At 43.5% G+C, this 27,925-nt stretch overlaps 1 protein-coding gene across 6 annotated transcripts in view; it reads left to right on the top strand.

Moving 5' to 3' along the window:
• The first annotated feature begins 2,100 nt into the window (after window positions 1–2,100).
• Window positions 2,101–27,925, top strand: part of LOC140914687 (uncharacterized) — a 147,956-nt gene continuing 122,131 nt past the window's right edge. For 2 of the 6 annotated variants that reach the window (XM_073353146.1, XM_078853785.1), the window contains exon 1: window positions 2,101–2,435. The gene's annotated coding sequence lies outside the window, so the exon portion shown is untranslated. Of the gene's footprint in view, window positions 2,436–16,468; window positions 20,539–27,925 lie in introns of those variants that run through there. The other 4 variants (XR_012159951.2, XR_012159953.2, XR_012159952.2 and 1 more) reach the window with 4 other exon arrangements.

Below are 27,925 nucleotides of genomic sequence, written 5' to 3'. Positions count from 1 at the left end.
CGATTACTGGAATTTTTAGAACTAGCAGCTCTAACAAAGGCTCTGTTCCAGCCAGATGTATGCAGAGATCTAACTTAGTCGCCTAAATTACTTGTTCCAGGTTTCATGCAAAACCCAACATGTGCTGGGGTGCTGTTGTTGGGAGTTATCTACCGGTCCTGGTCAGGACCACTGGACAGTGCAGCACCACTGCAGGATATACTTACCAGTGATATCCTACATAACATTTGTGAGCAACGGAAAATGAAATGGGAAAAGGAATCCAAAGTAGCAAGTCTGCAGAAGGCTAGTAAATAATAAAATCGAATCAACTCTGAACGTGACTCAATCTCTCCTTGAGGTTCTGAGCATCTCAACTTCCATTGGCTTCAGTGGAAGCTGAAGGCATTCCGTATCTCACCGGGTCAGGGCCTAAATTCTGACCGAGTAACTTGTGAAATTGTTTGCCTTGAGCTGAAATAAGCAGATTGGAATATGACCATCTAAAGAAAACCCAATTTATAGTTCTAACTTCTTTGCCATGCTTATCTGAAGAGACCTGCAGCTCTTTTGTTCTCTTACCAGTTGGGCATACAAGTAGAAAATGCATCCAAGTTTGAAAGCTGCATGTAAGAGAGCTCTCTTCCTCATTAGCTATGTAATCAGCACATGCCTAAGCAAAGCTCCCCCCACAAAGGCTTGTGGGGAATAGCTGCCAGAGATAATAAAGGGGAAAGGTCTATTTACCATCTTGATTCACTCCTGTCTTCTTTCTTCTGTTGACAGGAATATAACGCTTGCGTCTCTCCCAGTCTAATCTATTAACGGAACTTTCCCAGGGCATGGTGTGCCGACATGCTCTGTCACAGCACTTGGCTGTGAAAGATTAGAGAGCCTTACCATATTCTCTTCAAAGTGTCAGACTTATTAACCTTTGCCTTCCTCTGTTAAAAACTCAGTTTGGTGACAGGGCTAATTATTAAGACTGGCTGAAAAAGGAACAGATCTGTTTTACCAAAAAAAAAGTAGAGGTCTTGAAATTTCTTTTTTCTGATACAAGAGGAGACCTTTCAAATTGTTACAAAAAAACATGAGTGACCCACCCACAAGCTCCTACAGTGCACTGAGTCAGGCAAGTGTTGGTGCACTCTTATAACTGAGTGAAGAGAAATATATGCACACAAAGGAGCAGAGTTAAGGCAGAGTGTGTATGTGCTAGGGTGACCTTATGTCCCGTGTTGGCTGGGACAGTCCTTTTTTTTTTTTTTTTTTTTTAAGCCTTGTCCTAGCCGTCCCGATTTTTTTGGCAAAATTGAGCATTTGTCCCATTTGTCTTGCAGATTTGATCAGCTGGCAAGAGCAAACGGGACAAATACCCATTTTTGTCAAAAAAGTGGGGTGCAGTGTGGAGGAATGCGTTGGGGGGGCAGAGATGGCAACCCCGCACAGTGCAGGAAGCAGGGCTTGGGTGAGCAGCAACACTGGCCCCAGCCTCTTGGCGGGAGGCAAGGCTCGGGTGAGTGGCTCAGGCCAGCTCCGACAGGTGTGGGGGCTCAGGTGAGTGGGTCAGGCCAGCCCCGTGCAGGCAGGGGAGGGGTTGTGCCAGCCCCGCATGCTGTCCCATTTTCCCTTTGGGAAATATGGTCACTCTAGTGTGTGCAAGTGTAAGGGTCCCCTTACTAAAACTCAGTGAGGGTTTTTTGTTTGGTGGGCTAACTCCCAGTGCCAAAAGAAAGGGGGTGGGTTGATGGGAAATCAGGACCCTGAGACTGACAGTCCCCAGGAACAATGGGGAGAGGCCAATGCTCCAGGTCATCCTGATTGACAGGGCGGGCAGGCTAATCAGGGAGTCAGGAGGCCAGGGGGGTCCTATCCTCTGTGTGAGTTGGAATATGCTGGGTCAGACAAGGTGGGACCGAGTTGAGGAGAAAACAGGGGCCCAAGCTGGGCTGGGGAGCAGAGCCTTGCCAGCCAGAGGGGCCAGAAAAGCAGCCCAGGGAGCAGATCCTGTGCTGGGAGCAGGGCTGCAGCCACAGAGCCAGAGAAGCAGCCCAGGGGGCTGGAGGCAGAGCAGCAGCATCAGTGCTGAGGCAGAGTGGAGGCGGAGCTAGAACAGCGGAGCTGGGGCTGGAGCTGGGTGGGGTGAGCAACTGGGGCCAGCCTAGGAGGGACCCTGGGCAAAGGGCCCAGCGCAGAAAACACCCCCAGACAAAGGTCCTTGCAAGCCAGACTGGGAGGGGGATCTTAACCCGATGGGGGGCTGAGGCTGGGAAGAAGGGTCCCACCACCCAAAGCCCGGAAGTGTGTGGCCACCACCAGAGCAAGTGTCCAACCCACAGCATCCCGGCAGCACAGCCAGGGCCTGAGAAGAAGGCCTGGGACCTGTAAGGAACAGACTGTGAACTGCCCTGGCATTCAAGAGACACTGTTTGTGGTGTTCCCTGCCACAGAGTGAGGTGATGTGTTTTCCTTTAACCTTTCCCATTTTTCCTCATTCTTTTTAAAATTAATTGCTGATTAAATAAATTGTATTTATTTTAAATTGTATGTCAGGGAAGTGTCCAGTGCAGAGAGAGCACCCCGGAGTGGGGGCACCCTAGCCCCTGTCCTAGGTGACCACAGCAAGGTTGGGGGTCGAGCCCCCCAGGAATCCTGGGCCCAGCCTTGTTGGGGTTACAAGGACTCTGCCAGACAGGAGAGTGGAAGGGGAGTCCTTGAGGGCAGGGAGGCCTCTGGGTAAAGGAAATGGGAGCGAGGACTCAGATCTTTCTGCTAGCCCATTTCACCGGGATAAGTGCAGAAGCCAGGAAAGTTCCCCACAATAGTGGGCCCATTCCCCCACTTACACATGCATGCAGCCTTCATTTTGGCACACTGAGTGTCTAACAAAGCTGTATGGAGAACAGGACTCTTGTTTTGTCTGAATGATATACAGGCAAATTTTATACTATTTAGTAGTTTCCCTGATTCTTACTGAGTGTGTTGTAGGATACTCTTGAGCTACCTCACCTTCAAGTTAGCAAAGTGTGTGGTGGGTGTGTGTTTTGTGGGAACTATATATATATATATCGAAACCCAAACCATTTTCAGCCACATTACACAAACACTTTTCAGTAACCAGCTGATCCTATTATTGTTGCCCCTTTGTATGTTTGAAATTTGACTGTAAGATCTTCAGAGTGGGGATCGGACTTGTGCCATTTATTTCTATGGCAGTGTTCCTCCTGGCTGCTGTAAAATAATAAACAGGCCTGCACCTTCTAGTGCGCCTCACGCACCTGTGTTACTTTTGGGTAGATGGCAGCTGCTGTGTCTGCCAAAGAGTTACTGATGTTAATATGCTCCTCAGCAGAGGCAACAGTGTTCCATCCCTAATGATGAAATGTCTTTTTTTAATAAAAACATTTACACCAGGGGATTCTAGGAAGGCATGTAATCACAGGAACAAGAGAGAATTTCAGTTGAAAATATATGTGCAATCCAATAAATGGAAAAAAAAAAGAAAAAAAAAAGCCTACTAGCTAACATAAAATGATGGTGAAATATCAAAAGAGTGGCTGGAACTGGATGAAGTTTATAGGGTACAATTGGACCTGGATGCTTTCAGAGACGCTGTAAGGTTTAATTACTGCTTCATTAATATTCCCCCCCATATCTGACTAGAGTAGCTGAGTGCTGTTGTGAGGTGAGGGCAATAGAAATCCCTCTAAGTAAATAACTCATTGCTGAAGTGTGCTACCTACCAGTGTGGCCATCTCATTACTTCACCCCATTCCAATTGTTCCAGTTTTTACTAAATAGGAACATAAGAATGGCCATACTGGGTCCGATCAATGGTCCATCTAGCCCAGTGTCCTGTCTTCTGATAGTGGCCAATGCTAGATGCTTCAAAGGAAATGAACAGAATAGGGCAACCGTCAAGTGATCTATCCTCTGTCATCCAGTTCCAGCATTTGACAGTCAAAGGCCTAGGGACACCCAGAGCATCAGGTTGCATCCCTGACCATCTTGGCAAATAACCACTGATGGACCTATTCTCCATGAATTTATCTAATTATTTTTTAATCCAGTTGTACTTCTGGCCTTCACAACATCCCCTGGCAACAAGTTCCACAGGTTGATTGCGCTGTGTGAAGTACTTCCTTTTGTTTGTTTTAAAACTGCTGCCTATTAATTTCATTGGGTAATGTCTTGTCCTTGTGGTATGTGAAGGAGTAAGTAACACTTTCCTATTCACTTTCTCCACACCATTCATGATTTTCTAGACCTTTAAAACATATCTCCCCTAAGTCATCTCTTTTCCAAACTGAACAGTCCCAGTCTTTTTCCTCTTTCCTCATACAGAAGCTGTTCCATACCCCTAATAATTTTTGTTGCCCTTCTCTGCATCATTTCCATTTCTAATATCTATTTTTTGACAAGGGTTACCAGAACTGCACACAGTATTCCAGGTGTGGGCATACCATTGATTTATGTAGCGGCATTCTGATATTTTTCTGTCTTATTATCTATCGCTTTCCTAACGGTTCCTAACATTCTGTTAGCTTTTTGACTGCTGCTGCAGATTGAGTGGTTGTTTTTAAACTATCCACTATGACTCCAAGATCTTTCTTGAGTGATAACAGCTAATTTAGACCTCATCACTGTGTATGTATAGTTGGGATTATGTTTTCTAATGTGCATTACTTTGCATTTGTCAACACTGAAATTTCATCTGACATTTTCTTGCATAGTCACCCAGTTTTGTGAGATCCCTTTGTAACTCTTAGTTAAGTCCAAAGCTGACTGCAATCTTCAGTAACTTTGTATCACCTGCAAACTTTGCCATCTCACTATTTATTCCTTTTTTCAAATAAATTTATGAATATGTTGAACAGCACTGGTCCCAGTACAGATCCCTGGGGGACACCATTATTTACCCCTCTGCATTCTGAAAACTGATTATTTATTCCTACCCTTTGTTTCCTATCTTAACCAGTTACTGATCCATGAGAGGACCTTCCCTGTTATCCCATGACTGCTTACTTTGCTTAAGAGCTTTTGATGAGTGACTTTGTCAAAAACTTTCTGAAAGTCCAAGTACACTATATCCACTGGATCATCCTTGTCCACATGTTTGTTAACACTCTCAAAGAATTCTAATAGATTGATGAGGCATGATTTCCCTTTACAAAAGCTGTGTTGACTCTTCCCAACAAATTATGTTCATCTATGTGCCTGACAATTCTGTTCTTTACTATAATTTCAACAAATTTGCCTGGTATTGAGGTTAGGCTTACTGGTCTGTAATTGCCAGATTGCCTCTGGAGCCTCTTTTAAAAATTGGTATCACTTTAGCTATCCTCCAGTCATCTAATACAGAGGCTAATTTAAGTGATAGGTTACATACCCTAGTTAGTAGTTCTGCAATTGCATATTTGAGTTTCTTCAGAACTCTTGGGTGACTACCATCTGGTCCTGGTGACTTATTACTGAGTAATTTATCAATTTGTTCAAAAACCACCTCTATTCACACCTCAGTCTGGGACAGTTGCTCAGATCTTTCACCTAAAAAGAATGGCTCAAGCATGGGAATCTCCCTCATGTCCTCTGCAGTGAAGACTGATGCAAACAGTTCATTTAGCTTCTCCACAATGACCTTCTCTTCCTAGAGTGCTCCTTACATACCTCAATTGTCCAGTAGTCCCACAGATTTTGGCAGGCTTCCTGCTTCTGGTCTACTTAAAAATATTTTTTGCTGCTAATTTTTGATTCTTTTGCTAGTTGCTCTTTACATTCTTTTTTGGCCTGCCTAAGTATGTTTTTACACTTGCATAAATTCTGGCAAGTCTCCTTTCTATTTTCCTCAATAGGATTTAACTTCCAATTTTTTAAAGGATGTCTTTTTCCCTCTAACCACTTCTTTTATTCTGTTTAGCCATGGTGCTATGTTTTTGATCCTCTTACTATTCTTTTTAATTTGGAGTACACATTTAATTTGAACCTCTATTAGGGTGGTTTTTTAAAAGTTTCCATGCTGCTTGCAGGCCTTTCACTCTTGTGATTATTCCTTTTAATTTCTGTTTAACTAGCTTCCCTCATTTTTGTGTATTTCCTCCTCCTCATGTTAAATGCTACTGTGGTGGGCTTGTTTGGTATCCCTCCTGCCCCCCATCAAAAAAAGAATGTTAAATTTAATTATATGATGGGTGCTGCTACTGAGCAGTTCAGGTATAATCACCTCTTGGACCAGATCCTGTGCTCCACTTAAGACTAAATCAGGAATTGTCTCTTCCCTTGTGGGTTCCAGGACTAGCTGCTCCAAGAAGCAGTCATTAATGGTGTCTAGAAATTTTACTTCTGCATCCCATCCTGAGGTGACATGTACCTAGTCAGCATGGGGATAGTTGAAATCCCCAATTACTATATTATATTATATTTATAGGTTTCAGAGTAACAGCCGTGTTAGTCTGTATTCGCAAAAAGAAAAGGAGGACTTGTGGCACCTTAGAGACTAACCAATTTATTAGAGCATGAGCTTTCGTGAGCTACAGCTCACTTCATCAGATGCATATCGTGGAAACTGCAGCAGGCTTTATATATACACAGAGAATATGAACCAATACCTCCTCCCACCCCACTGTTCTGCTGGTAATAGCTTATCTAAAGTGATCATCAGGTGGGCCATTTCCAGCACAAATCCAGGTTTTCTCACCCTCCACCCCCCCACACAAATTCACTCTCCTGCTGGTGATAGCAGTATTATATTTATATAGCAGCATTATATTTATAGCCTTTCTAATCTCCCTGAGCATTTCACCATCACCATCCTGGTCAGGTGGTCAGTAGTATATTCCTACTGTTATACTCTTATTATTCAAGCATGGAATTTCTGTCCATAGAGATTCTATGGTACAGTTTGATTATATTTAAGATTTTGATTGTATTTGACACTCTGCTTTCTTTCACATATAGTGCTACTCCCCCACCAGCATGACCTATTCTGTCATTCCTATATATTTTGTACCCTGGTATTGGTGTCCCATTGACTGTCATGATTCCATCAAGTTTCTGTGATGCCCATTATATCAATATCCTCATTTAATACCAGGCACTCAAGTTCACCCATCTTAGTATTTAGACTTCTAGCATTTGTATACAAGCGCTAATACAACTTGTCAAAATTTAGTTGTCTGCCTTCATGTGATGTGACTAAATGGGACTCTTTTGTGTGTGACTGTTCCTCTTCAGTTCCTACTTGTACTTTATCAACTTCTATCCTCTCCTCTTTACCAGGGTATAGAATATACCCTTTAATAAATCCTTCCCTAAGGAATGTTTGAGTCCGACCAGTGTGCTCCTCTGCACCTGTCGGCTTTCCCCCAGCCCTTCGTTTAAAAACTCCTCTACAACGATTTTACTTTTACTTGCCAGCAACCTGGTTCCATTGTGGTTTAGGTGGAGCCCAACCTTCCTGTATAGCTACCTCCTTTCCCAAAACATTCCCGAGTTCCTAATAAACCTAAAACCCTCTTCCCTACCCCATCGTCTCATCTACACATTGAGACCCTGCAGTTCTGCCTGTCTAACTGGCCCTGAGTGTGAAACTGGAGGCATCTGCTTAAAGTTACCAAGGGCAACTTGTATGAAGTGTAGTTGTAGCCATATTGGTCCCAGGATATTAGAGAAACAAGGGCAACTTGCACAGTCAGTATCCATGTGAGCCATCTAGTGAAACAAGCTTGCTGCACTTGAGTATGATGACATTCAATAAAGACAAGTGAAAAGTACTACACTTAGGAAGGAAATGAAATGAACAAATACAAAATGGGAAATAATTGATTAAGCAGCAGTACTGGAGGAAATGATCTGGGAGTCAAAATGGTCGCAAATTGAATGAGTCAATAGTGTGATGCTGTTGTGAAAACTGTTTGTCACCTGAATGACTCTTCAGAACATAACTAGCTTTTCAGCATTTCTTAGTGGTTAGAATAAAGGATTGGGTGTTGGGATGCTTGAGTTCTCATCTCAGCTTTACCACAGAACTGCTGTCTGATATCAGGCAAGTCACTTAACATCTCTGAGCCTTCCCCCAGCAGGGGAATTAGTATCTGCCCGTCTCAGAGGGCTGCATTAAGGCTTGGGTCAGGTTCATAAAGCACATCCTTTGTGAAAAATGCAGTTATTTTCAAGCTGGGCCTGCTTATTGAGCCCTCAACTTTTTGACAGGTGTAAATGTCAGTAGATAAATGAATCCCTCTACTCTTCAAGGAAGGGTTATTTGAAAACAGTTTGCCTTATCTGCTGGGTACACATGCACCATGCTATGATGTACAGAAAAACCCATGTCTGGAGTCTTTTGGCTTCTTTTTGTCCCTGTGTGTTGAAAGCAAAATGGGCAAGCAGGCTGAATTGTGCTGTCATTTGTGCTTGGTGTGTGAATAATTTATGCAAAGAAAATCCTTTGTTTTTTAACCCCAGCATTATTTTGGCACAACAGCATGTGAGAGACGGGCCATAAAAATATGGAGCCCAAAGGATATTTTGTACATTTGCAGAAAGCACTGGCCTGAGGAGAGACCTACAAAACCTCAGCTGGGAGAAAAAAATCATCCCTCTGTGTGGGGCCACTGATCAAAAGGCAAAGTGTTTCAGGTGCTTGTATGTAGGCTGCCTGTGCTCCATTTCCTATACAGTATCGGAGGGTCTCTGATGAGGAAAAGAGAATATTTCTCCCTTCCTTCCTTAGGAGAATTGTCCACCTGAAGCTTCTCTGACTCCATGCCCTTTGACCCTGTGTGGGACTTTGCCTATCAGCCATTGGGAAATACTCACTTGTAGTAACAGGATGGGTTACTTGAAGGTAAAATTTTCCTCTTGAAGGTAGTCCCAGGAACTGGGCAAAATATCTCTCTTGGCAGGTTAATCCTTAGAGTGAGAATGAGACCTGCTAGTTCATGGAATTCAAAGCATCTCCAACTGGGCAGAGTACCGGCGCTTAGGCCTCTGCTATATCCTCTAGGATTTAGCCATGCTTTGAGGTAGGCCTGAGTGATTTCAGTTTCATTGTCTGCAAAAGCAGCTCAGGCTTGGTGGTGTCTTTGGAGCATGTACAGAGAGCTGAGCTTTCATAATAAGGCACAGTGCATATGTCTAATACGGCTGTCTAAAAGGGTTCTGGTTTTAGCTTGGCAACTTACGTGGCAGCATTACTTGGGGAAAAATTGTGCAAAGGGAAAGACTTTGATTATGTTCACTGATTGCAGTCATGAAGTGCTATAAATGAGATTACAGGTAATCAACCTGTGAGATGAGAGGTTTAATTGTGAATCTCTGAAATCCCCCTTCAGTCTAAGTGAATTAATTAAAAGCCTTTTGAAAGATTCTGTTAATAGTACTATAAATGCATCCTCTTTTTATCCACAGAACAAGCAGTGACAGTGCAACTTTCCCTACATTATCTTAGCTACTGTGTCTTCATCGTGTTGCAGAGAGCTCACTAGCAGGGGTGAGAGAGTAGCTCAGTGTCCATTCAGTCCTTGGTCTTTTTGCGGTGACCCCCAAGAGGCATGCCGAATACAGTACACCAGTGGCTTTTGTGATTGTGGACCGTTGTCCTCTAGGAACTGGATTGAGATCCACAAATTCACTTCCAGATTAAAGGGAGAATCAGTTGCTATTGAACTTGAATGGATTCACAATAGGAGCCTAGAAGTGAAAGTGTCTGTGTCTCACTGCTGATTCCTCCCCACCCCCGAAACTGCCCAGTCCCATTGTTTTTCAGATCTAGGTTTAGAAAGGCTCCATGTCTAACTAGGCACCTCACTGTGGGCTGGTTCTCCTTTCAGAGATGAAATGCGAATATTGTCTTATAGGGCTCTTGCTGCCTTTCGAGAAGTTATAAAAAAACATAAAACACTGCTCCTGGGCCTGCTGGGAAACATTGCCAATGAAGATGTTAGCTGCATCAGTCAGGATGGTATGTTTTCTACTGGTGCTTAGATTGGTACAATTAAATGAATTACTTTGTATACATTTTTGAGTACAGTCTCTTCAAATAAAGAAATCTGTACCTCCATTGTAGCCAATTATCTGGTATCCATTTCTATTTTTCCCTTTCCCATTCTAAAATATGGTCACCATAGTCAGGACATGATCTTGCACTGGTCTGAAATGCATGCTGGGACATGGCTGGTTGCCCTGTGAAAGCAGGACAATCCCTCACGTTTTAGGATAGGTGATGCCTCAGACAGACAGCTGTAGCGGCACAGGAGCTAGCAAACAGAGCTGTAAACAGCGGAGTTTCAGTGGGAGTTCTGTTGGAGGAGAAGGGGTCCTATAAAGGTAGCCAGCCTGTCAGGCAGCAGCACAGACAGCCGTAGCAGCGGTGGGATTCTGTATGTTCCTAGAGAAGGGCAACAAAGGTGTGACAAGATTATGATGATCAACAGATGGCTCAGGCAGTGGTGCTATAAGGAGGGCTTTGGGATGTATGGTTACTGGGAGGTATTCATGGACAGAGGACAGTTCTCTTGGGACGGACTTCATCTGAGTAGGGAAGGAAATAGTCTTCTAGGATGGAGGCTGGCACAACTGATTAAGAGAGCTTTAAACTAGGAATTTGGGGGAGATGGTTGGGAGATGTCCAGGTAATCTCCATGCCGGATTTTAGCATTGAGAGGGAAGAAAACGAAGTAAGAAAGGATACAGCTGTGGGTAGGAGAATGCATATAAGGAGTAAGGGCAGTGTGGATACCAGTCTAATAGGTTGTACTGGCTGTAGAAAGACCGTGCCTAATCGGGTGCAGAATGTGAGCGAGGCCAAACAGCAAAAATTAAGATGTTTGTACACTAATGTGAGGAGCCCAGGTAAGAAAATAAAGGATCTAGAGCTACTGGTGCAGGAAGTGATCCCAGATATTATAGGGAGAACAGAAACATGGTGGAATAGTAGTCATGACTGGGCTACAGGTATTGAAGGGTCTGTGCTGTTTAGGAAAGACTGAAATAAAGGTAAAGGTGGTGGAGTAGCACTGTATATCAATGATGAGATAGAATGTAAAGAAATAAGAAGCAATGGAATGGATAAGACAGAGTCCGTCTGGGCAAAAATTACATTGGGGAAGAAAACTATTAGAGTCTCCCCTGGGATAGTGCTTGGGGTGTGCTATAGACTGCTGGGATCTAATTTGGATATGGATAGAGCCCTCTTTAATGTTTTTAATGAAGTAAATACTAATGGAAACTGCGTGATCATGGGAGACTTTAACTTCCCAGATATAGACTGGAGGACGAGTGCTAGTAATAATAATGGGGCTCAGATTTTCCTAGATGCGATAGCTGATGGATTCCTTCATCAAGTAGTTGCTGAACTGACTAGAGGGGATGCCATTTTAGATTTGGTTTTGGTGAGTAGTGAGGACCTCATAGAAGAAATGGTTGTAGGAGATAATCTTGGTTCAAGTGATCATGAGCTAATTCAGTTCAAACTGAACGGAAGGATTAACAAAAATAAATCTGCAACTAGGGTTTTTGATTTCAAAAGGGCTGATTTTCAAAAATTAAGGAAATTAGTTAGGGAAGTGGATTGGACTGACTGAAGAATTTATGGATCTAAAGGCAGAGGAGGCCTGGGATTACTTTAAATCAAAGCTGCAGAAGCTATCGGAAGCCTGCATCCCAAGAAAGGGGAAAAAATTCATAGGCAGGAGTTGTAGACCAAGCTGGATGAGCAAGCATCTCAGAGAGGTGATTAAGAAAAAGCAGAAAGCATACAGAGAGTGGAAGATGGGAGTGATCAGCAAGGAAATCTACCTTATTGAGGTCAGAACATGTAGGGATAAAGTGAGACAGGCTAAAAGTCAAGTAGAGCTGGACCTTGCAAAGGGAATTAAAACCAATAGTAAAAGGTTCTATAGCCCATATAAATCAGAAGAAAACAAAGAAAGAAGAAGTGGGACTGCTAAACACTGAGGATGGAGTGGAGGTCAAGGATAATCTAGTCATGGCCCAATATCTAAACAAATACTTGGCCTCAGTCTTTAATGAGGTTAAAGAGGATCTTAGGGATAATGGCAGGATGACAAATGGGAATGAGGATATGGAGGTAGATATTACCGTATCTGAGGTAGAAGCGAAACTCAAACAGCTTAATGGGACTAAATCAGGGGCCCAGATAATCTTCATCCAAGAATATTAAAGGAATTGGCACATGAAATTGCAAGCCCATTAGGAAGAATTTTTAATGAATCTGTAAACTCAGGGGTTGTACCGTATGATTGGAGAATTACTAATATAGTTCCTATTTTTAAGAAAGGGAAAAAAGGTGATCCGGGTAACTACAGGCCTTTTAGTTTGACATCTGTAGTATGCAAGGTCTTGGAAAAATTTTTGAAGGAGAAAGTAGTTAAGGACATTGAGGTCAATGGTAAATGGGACAAAATACAACATGGTTTTACAAAAGGTCGATCATGCCAAACCAACCTGATCTCCTTTTTTGAGAAAGTAACAGATTTTTTAGACAAAGGAAACACAGTGGATCTAATTTACCTAGATTTCAGTAAGGCGTTTGATACCATGCCACATGGGGAATTATTAGTTAAATTGGAAAAGATGGGGATCAATATGAAAATTGAAAGGTGGATAAGGAATTGGTTAACAGGGAGGCTACAGCGGGTCCAACTGAAAGGTGAACTGTCAGGCTGGAGGGAGGTTACCAGTGGAGTTCCTCAGGGATCTGTTTTGGGACCAATCTTATTTAATCTTTTTATTATTGACCTCGGAACAAAAAGTGGGAGTGTGCTAATAAAGTTTGCAGATGACATAAAGCTGGGAGGTATTGCCAATATAGAGAAGGATCGGGATATCATACAGGAAGATCTGGATGACCTTGTAAACTGGAGTAACAGTAATAGGATGAAATTTAATAGTGAAAAGTGCAAGGTCATGCATTTAGGGATTAATAACAAGAATTTAAGTTATAAATTGGGGACACATCACTGGAAGTAATGGAGGAGGAGAAAGAGCTCAGAGTATTGGTTGAGAGGATGACTATGAGTCACCAGTGTGATGTGGCCATGAAAAAAGCTAATGCGGTCTGGGGATGCATCAGGCGAGGTATTTCCAGTAGAGATAAGGACGTGTTAGTACCATTATACAAGGCACTGGTGAGACCTCACCTGGAATATTGTGTGCAGTTCTGGTCTCCCATGTTTAAGAAGGATGAATTCAAACTGGAACAGGTACAGAGAAGGGCTACTAGGATGATCCGAGGAATGGAAAGCCTGTCTAATGAAAGAAAAGGAGTACTTGTGGCACCTTAGAGACTAACAAATTTATTTGAGCATAAGCTTTCATGAGCTACAGCTCACTTCATCGGATGCATTCAGTGGAAAATACAGTGGGGAGATTTATATACATAGAGAACATGAAACAATGGGTGTTACCATACACACTGTAACGAGAGTGATCAGGTAAGGTGAGCTATTAGCAGCAGGAGAGCGGGGGGGCGGGAGGGGAACCTTTTGCAGTGATAATCAAGGTGGGCCATTCCCAGCAGTTGACAAGAATGTGTGAGGAACAGTGGGGAGGGGGGAAAATAAACATGGGGAAATAGTTTTACTTTGTGTAATGACACATCCACTCCCAGTCTTTATTCAAGCCTAATGTAATGTTGTCCAGTTTGCAACTTAATTCCAATTTAGCAGTCTCTCGTTGGAGTCTGTTTTTGAAGTTTTTTTGTTGAAGAATTGCAACTTTTAGGTCTGTAATCGAGTGACCAAAGAGACTGAAGTGTTCTCTGACTGGTTTTTGAATGTTATAATTCTTGATGTCTGATTTGTTTTACGTAGAGACTGTCCAGTTTGACCAATGTACATGGGAGAGGGGCATTGCTGGCACATGATGGCATATATCACATTGTTAGCTGTGCAGGTGAACGAGCCTCTGATAGTGTGGCTGATGTGATTAGGCCCTATGATGGTGTCCCCTGAATAGATATGTGGACACAGTTGGCAGTGGGCTTTGTTGCAAGGATTGATTCCTGGGTTAGTGGTTCTGTTGTGTGGTTGCTGGTGAGTATTTGCTTCAGGTTGGGGGGCTGTCTGTAAGCAAGGACTGGCCTGTCTCCCAAGATCTGTGAGAGTGATGGGTCGTCCTTCAGGATAGGTTGTAGATCTTTGATGATGGTTTGGAGAGGTTTTAGTTGGGGGCTGAAGGTGATGGCTAGTGGCGTTCTGTTACTTTCTTTGTTGGGCCTGTCCTGTAGTAGGTAACTTCTGAGTACTCTTCTGGCTCTGTCAATCTGTTTCTTCATTGTATTGTATTGTAGATTGTAGAATGCGTTACCTAGGGAGGTGGTAGAATCTCCTTCCTTAGAGGTTTTTAAGGTCAGGCTTGACAAAGCCCCGGCTGGGATGATTTAACTGGGAATTGGTCCTGCTTCGAGCAGGGGGTTGGACTAGATGACCTTCTGGGGTCCCTTCCAACCCTGATATTCTGTGATTCTATGATTCTCATATAAAGACCCCGCCCCACCGGCAGTTACCATCGAGAAGTTGAATAAAGAGCGTCATATGGATCTCTGCGCGTTTGTCAGTTGGGACCCCGTCCGAACGCACTGATCTGAGAATGAAAGTACTAATAATATTATAAATTTTAATAATTATTTTCTCTCCAATCCCACCATATCCCTTATGAAGTAGATGGAGACAATTGAACACCACACACCTATAGCCAAAAAGACAGACAGTCCTTGGAGGAGCATGATTTTATAATTGTACTAATTGTACTATAAGAATTGATGTAAACTTTGATTTCATTCTGCCAGCCACCCTTCTGGAATAACAGAAAGGAATGACCGTCTGAGACTGGGATCCTGTTTCCAATATGCATTACAATTAGGACCTGTTATAAAGTTTAGTTAGTAAGAGACAGGATTTTGTATTGTGTCTATGATAAATAGATTAGAGAAATGTTGAGGGCCTGAAGCCCCAATGTGAATTGTTTTAGTTATAAGATTTAGCAAGGCTTGATTTACAATATATTCCGCTGAATATAAAATACTGCTGTCTGTATACCTTTGAAGGTTTCTGTTTGTGTGAATGAGGAATGAATGCATCAGGAAAAGATAAGGTATGAAAGCCATTACAAATATCCAGATGGTCAAGAAAGAGTGAAAAAAGAAAAGGAGTACTTGTGGCACCTTAGAGACTAACAAATTTATTTGAGCATAAGCTTTCGTGAGCTACAGCTCACTTCATTGGATGCATGCAGTGAAAAATACAGTAGGGGGATTTTATATACATAGAGAACATGAAACAGTGGGTGTTACCATACACTCTGTAAGGAGAGTGATCAAGTAAGGTAAGCTATTACCAGCAGGAGAGAAAAAACCCCTTTTGTAGTGATCATCAAGGTGGGCCATTTCGAGCAGTTGACAAGAACGTGTCAGCAGTCTCTCGTTGGAATTAATTTGCAAACTGGACACCATTAATTTAGGCTTGAATAAAGACTGGGAGTGGATATGTCATTGCACAAAGTAAAACTATTTCCTCATGCTTATTTTTCTCCCCTACCGTTCCTCACACGTTCTTGTCAACTGCTAGAAGTGGCCCACCTTGATTATCACTACAAAAGGGTTTTTTTCTCTCCTGCTGGTAATAGCTCACCTTACCCGATCACTCTCCTTTCAGTGTGTATGGTAACACCCATTGTTTCATGTTCTCTGTGTATATAAAATCCCCCTACTGTATTTTCCACTGCATGCATCCGATGAAGTGAGCTGTAGCTCACGAAAGCTTATGCTCAAATAAATTTGTTAGTCTCTAAGGTGCCACAAGTACTCCTTTTCTTTTTGTGGAAACAGACTAACACAGCTGCTACTCTGAAAGAAAAAGTGAGAGATTTGGAAAGACCAGGAGACAATCAGAAAACATCTGTTGTATCGGATGCTAAGCATGTTAGCAGCGTTGACGACCTCAGAGGTGAGACAGGCACCCCCGAAGGCGAGACAACAAATAGGAGATAATGATGGGAAGCCCGACAATAACCATCAAATGGTAACAGCAGAAAACCACAAGATTAACACCACTTAAGGACTAATGATTACAGGATGACATTGCAAAATGCATGGACTCAAATGGGAATTTACAACTATAAAGCTGGGGTGTTTTGCCATGGAACTCTGGTTCAGTCCTGCAAAGCCTCGGAGCATCAGATCACGACCGACAGAGCCCAGCTCCTCACTCGTGCTCAATCTAACTGGCCATTAGATTGACTCGAGCTACAACAGACTGGTGACTATAAACAACAACTGGCAGGACTCTGTGTGTGTGTAACTGAAAAGCATATGCTAACTGTTGTATTTTCAATAAATGCGGTGTATTTGCCTTTTCCCCCTGAAAAGATCCCATGTGCTTTGTATGAGCATAACATCCTCGCTTCCTCCATATCCATATATCGTTTCATACATGCTCTCATTGTTCTTACTTATAGCTTTCCCCTCTTTTAGAATCAAACCTCCATGTTTCTTCCAGGAAGTTCTCGAAATTCCTCACTTTCTCACTCCATATCTTTCAGACAGGTAAATCTTATTTTTGACGTTCATTATTCATTCTTTCCATATGTTCAAACCATCTTAACTTTTCAATTATTATCCTGTTTGCAATTTAATTTTAAAATGTATATTATCTTCTTATCCTAACATTACTTACCCTATTAATCAATGTTCTCCTGCACATATTTCTCAATAAAAGCATTCCCACTGCATTTATTCGGCTTTCATCCTAATATCATAAATTAAGTACATACCCGGAGTAATGGAATTTATATTAATTATTTTTATGCCTAATTTACAGACGGCGAAGTGAGGCCCAATTGACATATTTATCAAGCAGAGACATCCAGTTGCTGAACACGCAAGTAATTCTGAATCAGATGACGGCAATGTAAATGAAACCGAAGTATTGTCAACAAAAAAGAATTCATACTAGCTTTACTCGGAAATATGACTCCTCAGTTCGGTTTTGTAGCCATGAATGATGGTGGAGTGCCAAAACCGCAGTGCATTATTTGTGGCGATGTGTTGGCTAACAACGCAATGAAGGCATCAAAGCTGAAGAGGCATTTAAATAAAAAACATAATGAAATTAGTTCAAAGCCGAAAGAGTTCTTCGAAAGAAAGCATGTTAATTTAAAAGGCCGTCAGAAACAGATCTTTGAAGTGTCACACATAAATACTTGTGCTCTGTGAGCTTCTTATAAAGTAACGCTTCGCGTTGCTAAGGCTAAAAAGCCCATACACAATCGGTGAGACACTAGTGATAGGCTGTATTAAAGATGTCTGCATGGAAATGCTGGGTGAGCCGGCGGCAAAGAAAGTGGCTCAGGTGCCACTTTCAAATGACACTATAGCTCAACGAATTCACGATCTGGCTCATGATATGGAAGATCAGCTCATAGGACAGATTAAATTAGGTAAGTACTTTTCTTTGCAGCTTGATGAATGTACAGACGTTGCTAATACGGCAGTTCTGATGGTGTTTGTGCGCTTTGAACATGAGGGTGATTTGAAGGAAGAGTTTTTGTTTTCTGCTTCACTACCAACAAAAACAACTAGTTCTGAAGTGTTCAAGACTGTGAGCGTCTACATTGTTAACAAATGTGGGTTGGATTTCAAGTTTTGTGTAGGCGTATGTTCTGTTGGCGCCACCGCAATGACAGGATGGCATTCTGGAGTGGTTACCCAGATTAAGGCGCTTGCACCCGAATGCAAGTCAGTGCACTGCTTCCTTCACCGAGAAAGTCTTACAACAAAAAAAATGTCAACAGAACTAAACAGTGTGCTCAGCGAGGTCGTAAAAATTCTGAACCATGTAAAGGCGAATGCTTTAAATTCGAGACTATTCGCTGCATTATGTGAGATATGGGAGCTGATCATAAACAGCTCCTATTGCATGCTGATGTACGTTGGTTATCGAGGGGAAAAGTCCTGTCAAGAGTATTTGAGCTCCGAAACGAGGTTGCCAAGTTTCTTCAGGACAGAAAACCAAATTGGTCACAATTGTTCCAAGATGTGGCTTGGATAGCCAAGCTGGCTTATTTAGCTGATATCTTTGCCATCTTTAATTATCTCAACACCTCCATGCAGGGAAGGATGGCTTCGTGTCTTACAATGGCAGACAAGATCGACGGACAGAAATGAAAGCTAAAAGCATGGAAGAGTCAAGTGTCAAGAGATTGTTATGACGTGTTTCACAACTTAGCGACAGTCATCACGGATGCAGGTGAAGACCTTGATGTTACATCTCTATGAAATGTCATCAGTGAACACTTGATGAATTTAGCAGAACGTTTTGAGTTTTACTTCCCAGCAGAAGAAGATCCACGGAAAGGGACTGGATGGGTCCGAAATCCATTTATTCCATTGAAAGATGACTTAACTGTCATTATGGAGGATAAATTGTTGGAGCTGGCTGCTGACAAAAGATTGAAGATGAGTTTCGAAACTACAACATCACTTGCTTCCTTTTGGATAAAAGTGAAAGCAGAATATCCTGAGCTTTCTGAAATTGCTCTGAAAACTCTTCTCCCATTTCCTTCAACATACCTCTGCGAGACTGGCTTCTCAACCATGAGTGTCATGAAGACAAAGTACAGAAATAGTATGGATAGTCATTCTCCATTGTGTGTGGCACTGTCCTCAATTGAACCACAACTAGATAAACTGACAAAGAAGAAGCAGGCTCACCTTTCACATTAATAAAGGTTAAGGTTTTAACATGCCTATTACTGTGTTAATAATTTTTTTTATAATATATTTATTAGGAGACTTTGCTGGTTTGATTTTTTAAATATTTTTTATTTGTATTGTAATATTATTTGTTTACAAAATAAACATAAAATAAAAAATGTCTGCCAAAATTTATTTTATTCATTATATTGTTTCCAGTCTAAATTAATATTACTACGAATGCTCAAATAATATTTTCTTGGATTGTAAACGAATAATAGTCATTTTATACTATCCACACAGACGCACAGCCTTTCAGTCAGTCTTCAGTGTATTTAAATGGGAACATCTCCGCATGTACGCCACACTCCCATTCCAATTAATACAGTGAAGAATGTTAGTTTTTCTGATCTGATGTGCTACGTGCCTATGCGAAAACGATAATAATATGGCACAAATATGGTACCGGGTCCCTGGCACATTGGGGAAAAAAAATTGCCGGTCCGCCACATCAGATAGTTTGAGAAGCACTGTTCTAGATGTCAAACTCAGGTGTCTGTTTGCTGTAACCAGGTAAGAAGAGATCCCAATTCCCACAGAACCTGAACTAGTGTCATGAGCAGAACTTTGGCTAGTGGGACCCTGCTTTCTTTTTCACCTTCTGTGTGTGACATAGATCTGTGTTGCCTGGGACACAGTGTGACATCCTCTAGCAATCCCAAGTGGCCAGGCTGCAGTGGCACATTAGATGTGGTAAAATGCGTTTTTAAAAACAATGATGATAACTCTGAGGAGCACTTTTATTTTATACACATTGGTGATCTCCCAGGAAACAGCATCCTAGCAACTATGGAGGTAGAAGCTCTCTACACCAATATTCCACACAAGGATGGACTACAAGCCGTCAGGAACAGTATCCCCGATAATGTCACGGCAAACCTGGTGGAGGAACTTTCTGACTTTGTCCTCACCCACAACTATTTCATATTTGGGGACAATGTATACCTTCAAGTCAGCGACACTGCTATGGGTACCTGCATGGCCCCACAATATGCCAACATCTTTATGGCTGACTTAGAACAACGCTTCCTCAGCTCTCGTCCCCTAATGCCCCTACTCTACTTGCGCTACGTTGATGACATCTTCATCATCTGAACCCATGGAAAAGAAACCCTTGAGGAATTCCACCGGGATTTCAACAATTTCCATCCCCATCAACCTCAGCCTGGACCAGTCCACACAGGAGATCCACTTCCTGGACACTACAGTGCAAATAAGCGATGGTCACATAAACACCACCCTATACTGGAAACGAACTGACTGCTATACTTACGTACATGCCTCCAGCTTTCATCCAGACCACACCACATGATCCATTGTCTACAGCCAAGCTCTAAGATAGAACCGTATTTGCTCCAATCCCCTCAGACAGAGACAAACACCTACAGGATCTCTACCAAGTGTTCTTAAAACTACAGTACCCACCTGGTGAAGTGAAGAAACAGATTGACAGAGCCAGAAGTCACCTACTACAGGATAGGCCCAACAAAGAAAGTAACAGAACGCCACTAGCCGTCACCTTCAGCCCCCAACTAAAACCTCTCCAGCGCATCATCAAGGATCTACAACCTATCCTGAAGGATGATCCCTCACTCTCACAGACCTTGGGAGACAGGCCAGTCCTTGCTTACAGACAGCCCCCCAACCTGAAGCAAATACTCACCAGCAACCACACACCACACAACAGAACCACTAACCCAGGAACCTATCCTTGCAACAAAACCCGTTGCCAACTGTGTCCACATATCTATTCAGGGGACACCATCATAGGGCCTAATCACATCAGCCACAATATCAGAGGCTCGTTCACCTGCACATCTACCAATGTGATATATGCCATCATGTGCCAGCAATGCCCCTCTCCCATGTACACTGGCCAAACCGGACAGTCTCTACACAAAAGAATAAATGGACACAAATCAGATGTCAAGAATTATAACATTCAAAAACCAGTCAGAGAACACTTCAACCTTTCTGGACACTCAATTACAGACCTAAAAGTGGCAATTCTTAAAAAAAACAAACCCTTCAAAAACAGACTCCAACAAGAAACTACAGAACTGGAATTAATCTGCAAACTGGACACCATTAAATTAGGCTTGAATAAAGACTGGGAGTGGATGAGTCATTACAGTAACTAAAAACTATTTCCCCAGGCTAATTTTCTCCCCTGCTGTTATTTACACCTTCTTGTCAACTGTTTGAAATGGGCCACCCTGATTACCACTACAAAAGTGATTTTTTTTCCTCCTGCTGATCATAGCCCACTTTAATTGATTTGTCTCCTTAGAGTTGGTAAGGCAACCCCATCTTTTCATGTTCTCTGTATATCTATCTATATCTATATATCTTCCTACTATATTTTCCAGTCCGTGCATCAGATGAAGTGGGTTTTAGCCAACAAAAGCTTATGCCCAAATAAATTTGTTAGTCTCTAAGGTGCCACAAGTACTCCTTGTTCTTTTTGCTGATACAGACTAACACGGCTACCACTCTGAAACCGCTCTGAATAAATCCCTTAACCTTTACCACTGTTGTGATCAGTCATTCCTGTCACTGCAGCATTTCATGGTGCTAGAAGTGATTGTCAGCCAGCACAAATGGATTTTTACAAAACTGAAGAACATTTGTGGCAAAATAGTGAGGGGACACTGCCAGGCTACAGGGTTATAGAAGAGCAATTGGCAGATGGGGCACAGCTGCAAAAAGGGACTACAGGGGCAAATGGGGCCCTGTTTAGCACCTAACTGACTGCAGTCTCACATGAGGCAAGAGTTTTCATTGCCTGCAGCAGGTACTTTGCTCTCTGTGGTTTTCTCTGCATATCAGCTGCTTTCGATAGGACTGGTTTGTAGACAAAAAATTCCTTGCTGTTTCCTGTTGCTATGATCTACCACTCCTGTGCCAATGAAATAGGAAGTTCAGGGTCAGATGCTCGGCCTCTGTTTTGCCAGTCACCACCAAACCTGCATGCTGCTGCTTGAGGAGACTAGTCTTGTTGGTTGAGGAGTGGTGGAGTGGGTAGGATAGATGCTGAATAGGATTGTGGGATCAGCTGCATTCTGTTGTACCTGTGCATTGGCACCCCCATATGAAGCGAGTCAGGGTTGATGGAGGGGGGATGTTGAGAAATCTCACTTACAGCACTCTTGCACAGTTAGAAGCACTCTGTGACAGAGCTGTGTTTTACAGCTGTTGCAACACATGGTGGCAAGCTCTTCTGGGACAGTGTGGCTGGGTTTTAATGCACCAGTCATAGTGGTGTGTAGGTGTCATTGCAACCCATCTTACATGATCATGTTCTGAATGAATTTAAATGGGGTTAGAGAAGTTGTGTTTCCTGCTCTTTGTAATTTCTGGACTTCAAACTCTCCATCTGTAGCCTGGGAGCTGTAAACTTTAAGAATCTGTTATGAATAGATTGGAATTTTTTCAGCAGTGCTTTACAGGGCACACAATTCATGCATAGAATGGCTGATGGTTACTTTGCAGTGCATGCTAACAAGTGTGTCATGATGGGGGGTTTACGTGGTACATTAGTAAGCACCATCCAATTATAAAGCAAATTCATTGTTATTTCTGTCTCCTCCATCAAAGCAGAAGTTGCATAGTAATTGCTTTTGAGCCTTCTAAACTGCAATTTCCAAATCATCTGGGGGAAGATATTATTGCTAACAGGGCTGCGTGACCTGTTTTGGAGAAACATGAGCTCACTTACACACTGTGAGCTGAAGTAATACAAAGTCATGTTGGTGGGTCAGTTCAGATGAGTGCACTGTTGTCTTGGCTCTGGGTTTTTACATACATGGTTTGACCTCTGATCACTTTAAAGAACTGTTTTCCAGACCTTGAGAACTGAATTGAGATGTGTTGACTTCTGCAGCTGCTGACTGGGGATGTGAAAATCAAAGACAAAGGGTGGTGTGTGTGCGTGACATACATGTATACATCTGGTCAGAGTATGTAGATAAAGGCCAGGAGGCAGCAAATAAAACTAATGTTATTAGCAGTGAAAGCCCCACAGGACTAGTGAGGTTTTAGTCTGTGCTCTGGCTCACTTTTGTTGTTTATACATTGGTAACAATCTCCAGTTCTGTGGGATATGTTAGCCACAGCAGCAGGGATCTACAGTGTGCAAGAGTGTATGGCTGGCAGGCTGCCTATGGGGGGAAGGTCCCAGGAACCTCCCACTTTCCCCTTTAAAACCCTCATCACAAAGCCCCATGTCAGGGATGCATTACTGACCACCTGAACTAGTAGGCCCGTCCTATTGGGTTCTGGGGAGGGGGGGCGCAGTACAAGCCCGCCCACAGCTAAAGGACCCTGGGCAGCTAAGATTGTGTCTTTATAGAGTTAGTTCCTGGTATCTCCACGTAGGCATCTGTGGTGTGGCTCTAGACTGTTGGTGAGGCATAAACCACAGAGGAAATGAGTATGCTTTGCTGGGGCAGTTTTTTCTTGTGGTTGCAGTCGGCACTGGAAATTCTAATTCCTGGAAATGTACTATGGCTCTCCTGCAGACCCCATCATCACTGTGGCAGACTCAGGGCCGGCATTAGGGGGTAGCAAACAGGGCCATTGCCCAGGGCCCCACAAAGCTAAGTTATATCAGTGGTTTTCAAACTTTTTTTCTGGCAACCCAGCTGAAGAAAATTGTTGATGCCTGTGACCCAGCGGAGCTGGGGATAAGGGGTTTGGGGTGTTGGGAGGGGCTCAGGGCTGGGGCAGAGGGTTGGGGTGCAGGGGTGAGGGCTGTGGGGTGAGGCTGGGAATGAGAGGTTCAGGGTGTGGGAGGGAGCTCTGGGGTGGGGCAGGGGGTTGTGGTGCAGGAGGGGGTCAGGGCTCTGGGATGGGGGTGCAAGCTCTGGGGTGGGGCTAGAGGTGCAGGAGGGGGCTCTGGGTTTGAGGGGGGCCTCAGGGCTGGGGCATGGGATTGGGGTGTGGGGTTGGGGTGCAGGCTTACCTCCGGTGGCTCCCGGTCAGCGGTGCAGCTGGGGTGTAGAGGCAGGCTTCCCGCCTGTCCTGGCACTGCAGACTGCGCTGTGCCCCGGAAGCAGCCACCAGCAGGTCCAGCTCCTAGGCAGAGGAGTGCAAGTGGCTCCGCACGGCTCTTGCCCACAGGCACTGCACCCCAAGCTCCCATTGTCGAGGAACCGGCCAATGGGAATGCGGAGCTGGTGCTCGGGTTGGGGGCAGTGCGTGGAGCCCCATGGCCCCCCTGCCGAGGAACTGGACCTGCTGCTGGCTGCTTTTGGGGTGCAGCGTAGCGTCGGAACAGGTAGGGACTAGCCTGCCTGAGCCGGGCAGCACCGCCCACTGGACTTTAATGGCCCGGTCAGTCGTGCTGACCAGAGCCACCATGACCCAGTGCCTTCCATTTTGCGACCCAGTACTGGATCACAACCCATAGTTTGAAAACCACTGAGTTATATCATATCTGCAGTGTCAATGTGGGTAAATGTAATGCAAGTATTACAGCAATTTAATCTCTAAAACTGGAAATAAATCTCACTAAAGTCTAAAAAATAACTGTGGCAGAACAAATTCATATCGCATATTTTTTGTGAACTCATTTGCTTACTGAATCGCAGCTCCATTGTGTTTGTTTGATTTGTTACATCTGCACTTCGAAAGAGCAAATCGCTGATGGTTGATTGGTGTTGGATTCCAGAGCAGGAGCGACGGAAGCTCCCTAAAAGTGTGTGTGTGGGGCCACCGGCACCTGAACTGAGGCCCTGCCCTTGGGCCAACCCTTCTTTCCAAGGCCCCACCCTCGTGTTGCCCCTTCCCCATGAGGCCCTGCCTCCATTCGCTCCTCTCCGCCAACTCCCCCCATCACTCGCCCTTCAGGCTGGTAAAAAGTGATGAAGCCATGGCTCCCTGGCTCCCCCTGTTCCTGTGCCCCAGTTTGAGAGAGAGAGCAGAGTAAAATTAGGCAATCACTGAGTCGAGTTGTTGGACCTGTATCCAAACCTAAACATTGCATTGCATCTCCTTTTGACTGTACCTCTAACCATGACCTCAGGAGAGAGAAGCTTCTTATGCTTAAATTTACTGAAGAACTATTTACATTCAACAGTATCACAAGATCGTCCGAATGGTCTGGCTGAGATTTCAATTGAACGCAAAATTCGTCACAAGCTGGACTTCTCTAAAATAATTGAAGATTTTGCCTCCTCAAAGCTAGGAAGGTCCCCTTCTAAGTGATTTGGATAAGTTTGTTGTGTTTCATACTCCTTAAGAGATGCGTTCTGAATTGCTTTTTTTTCTTGCATAAAAGTCCTTTTTACACTGTATGATGGCTTGAGTGGCAGTAGTAGCAGTAATATTACTATTATGATATTGATAAAACCGAAACGTTGCAGAAATCCAACGTGTGAGCAAGTTAGGGAGGCGGGGTGGGGGCCACTCCTTAGTTTCTGCCCTGGGCCCCAGTGAGTCCAATGCCAGCCCTGAGCTGACAGCCAAAGGGTAGACTGTATTTCGCTCAGTGAGGGAAGCAGTATGGAGGGATCTCCTCCAGCGATTTTCCACCCCCTGAAAGGAGCCATGATTGAAAGTTTTTAAAAAGTCACTTAAAGTATCAATTTTCAGATCTTTCTGTCAAGGCCAGGTACTCAGAGGCTCCAGTTTATATCCTATTGTAAGCACAAATCCATTCCCAACATGGTAATTCAGACAAGTTTGGCCCTTTCATGTAGTTCTGTACTGTACTAGACCAGGGTCCATAGGCAATATCTGTCCAGGGATTTGGGGAGGGGGCAGACGCTGCACTAGATAAGCATGCTGGCCTCTTAGGGTATGTCTACACAGCAAAAAAAAACCCCATGGCTGGCCCATGCCTGCTGACTCGGGTGCGTGGGTCGTGGGCTGTTTTATTGCTGTGTAGACTTCCGGGTCCTAGAGCTGGGTCAGCTGTGGGTTTTTCTTTGCTTTGTAGACATACCCTATGCCCCAAAAAAGGATTTTCTCCAGTTAATTTGAAGTATGGGCCATCAGTAATGGCACAGATTATCTGCTCCTGCATCTGATTCCATGCATGGGAGAGTTGCAAGGGCTGGTTTAGGGAACAAAGCACAACAATCACTTCTAGCACATCAGTGATTTTGCTATGAGCCTAATAACATGGGGCCTAACTTGCTACCCTACAAATGGCCTCTGGTATCAGTGGGTGCAAATATTTGTAAGCGTGTTTTATAAAATGTCTTGCAAGTGCAATTGGATGCTTAGAATAACTAAGCGCTACAAGATGCACCCACAAATACTGGTAGTCAAAATGAGGCCTTTTATAAAATCAGGGCTGTGGAGACCATGTCACATGTCTCACTGGGGACCCTACAAGTCATGGTGGCTGAGCATAGGGAATCACAGAGAGGTTAGCTAAGGCACTTTCTTGCTGGATCCACTAGCAAGCTGTACAACATAGACTTCTGGCGTAGTGGGTGTGCTGAAAGACATGTGGGTGTCTGGGTGAAATAATTCTCAGCTGGTGGAATGGCCCCAGGTTCCTATTCCTGCTAGGGCAGGTTAGAACCATCCTGAAGCTGTTCAATCTTGAGATGGGCCAAAATATCCCAAGGATCAGGGAATTGGCTTTCTGCCCACTTCCTTCCTATGTCCCCTTCCTCGGGTGTTCTGAGCTCAGCTATGCTGAACCTGAGGATCTGGTCTTCTGTATCTAGCCGAAGAGCAGTTTTCTGTCCCCAGGGAAAGGAGAAGAGTAGAAAATTCCATGAAATCTATTGAGGGAGGCACCTGGATACTAGTAATGGGCAGTATAGACATTTCATAGATAGCCTTGCTTTGCTCAGCAAGACTCAAGAAAAAATGGCCTTGTCTGTATATGTTCCTTTTGTGCTGTCATCTAACTAGAATACTTTAACTTTGAATCATGAGTAATTCCCACTCTTCAAATCTCTTCTCTACATTCCCCTTTCTCTTTAAAACTATAAAGCATTCAGAGAGGTGGATGAAGTACATAACTTCATATGATATCTTTCCAAAGGCAACAGACTATACATGTATCCTGCTTTCATGAGTCAGTTTATTTTAAAAGCAATGAAATCGTTTTTTTGTTTTTCAAGGAAGGAGGTCCAAAATTATCTCCTTATTGATCCAGCACTAACCAGCTTTCTTAAGTGAAGCGCTATAAGATCATTAGCAATGATCGTAATCCTTGAGGTTACTAATGGATAGGCTGCTTGTTTGCTTTAAAGGTAACCTTTCATGTTTATGACTATTTAAAAACATTTGAGTAAATGCCGAACATCACTTCAGACTTTCATTCAGCTGACATACGTGCTGGAACTAGGGGTACTGCGGGGGCTGCTGCACCCCCTGTCTTGATGTGGTTTCCATTATATACAGGGTTTACAGTTTGGTTCAATGGTTCTCAGCACCCTCCGCCCCACCACCATATACATCATTCCTGCACCCCTGCCAGCTGAGCATGTTAGTTGGAGTCAGTACCTTCCAAGAAAAAGCTAGGGTCCTGTAGGAAGGTGATAATCACCTGGAGAAGGTGGCATTCTTTCCCCGAGTTGGTACTTAACTAATATGAAAGATGGTGCTGAGAATTCTGTGTCGCTGGAGATGCGGTCTGTCAGATGAGATGCAAAATCAAGTGTGCTCCTTCACACTCTAGCATCATTGTGCTGTGGCATCTAGTCCTCTCCCCTTTGTCAAGAAGTAGCAGATGTCTGGATCCTTGCTGGACAGTTTCCTGGTAGAGGAGAAATCATTGATATGGAATCCAGGTGTATAATCGAAGTGTAACCTGTTTTATTTACACACTCTCTCTCTCGCTCTCTCGCTCTCTCTCTCTCTCTCTTGTCCTGGAACAGAGGTGGTCACAGACAGCATTCAGAGCACTGCCTTTTTTTCAGGAATCTCAGCCCATTCACAAATATCCAGTTCCCATGGAGCAAATCTGCCTCAAGAATTGATGTTTGCAGTGTTGTAGCCATCGTGGTTTCAGGATATTAGAGAGACACAGTGGGTGAAGTAATATCTTTTATTGGACCAACTTATGTTGGTGGAAGGTTCAAGCTTTTGAGCAACACAGAGCTCTTCTTCAGGTCTGGGGAAGGAAATCAGTTTCTGAGGGCTGGTCTACACTACAAAGTTAGGCTGATCTAGCTATGTTGCTCAGGGATGTGAAAAAGTCAGTTCTCTGAG

This window comes from Lepidochelys kempii, chromosome 7, assembly GCF_965140285.1.
Source record: "Lepidochelys kempii isolate rLepKem1 chromosome 7, rLepKem1.hap1, whole genome shotgun sequence".
Classification (NCBI taxonomy): Eukaryota; Metazoa; Chordata; order Testudines; family Cheloniidae; genus Lepidochelys; species Lepidochelys kempii.
The sequence above is the reverse complement of the archived record's forward strand: the minus strand, read 5'-3'. Positions and strand labels throughout refer to the sequence as shown.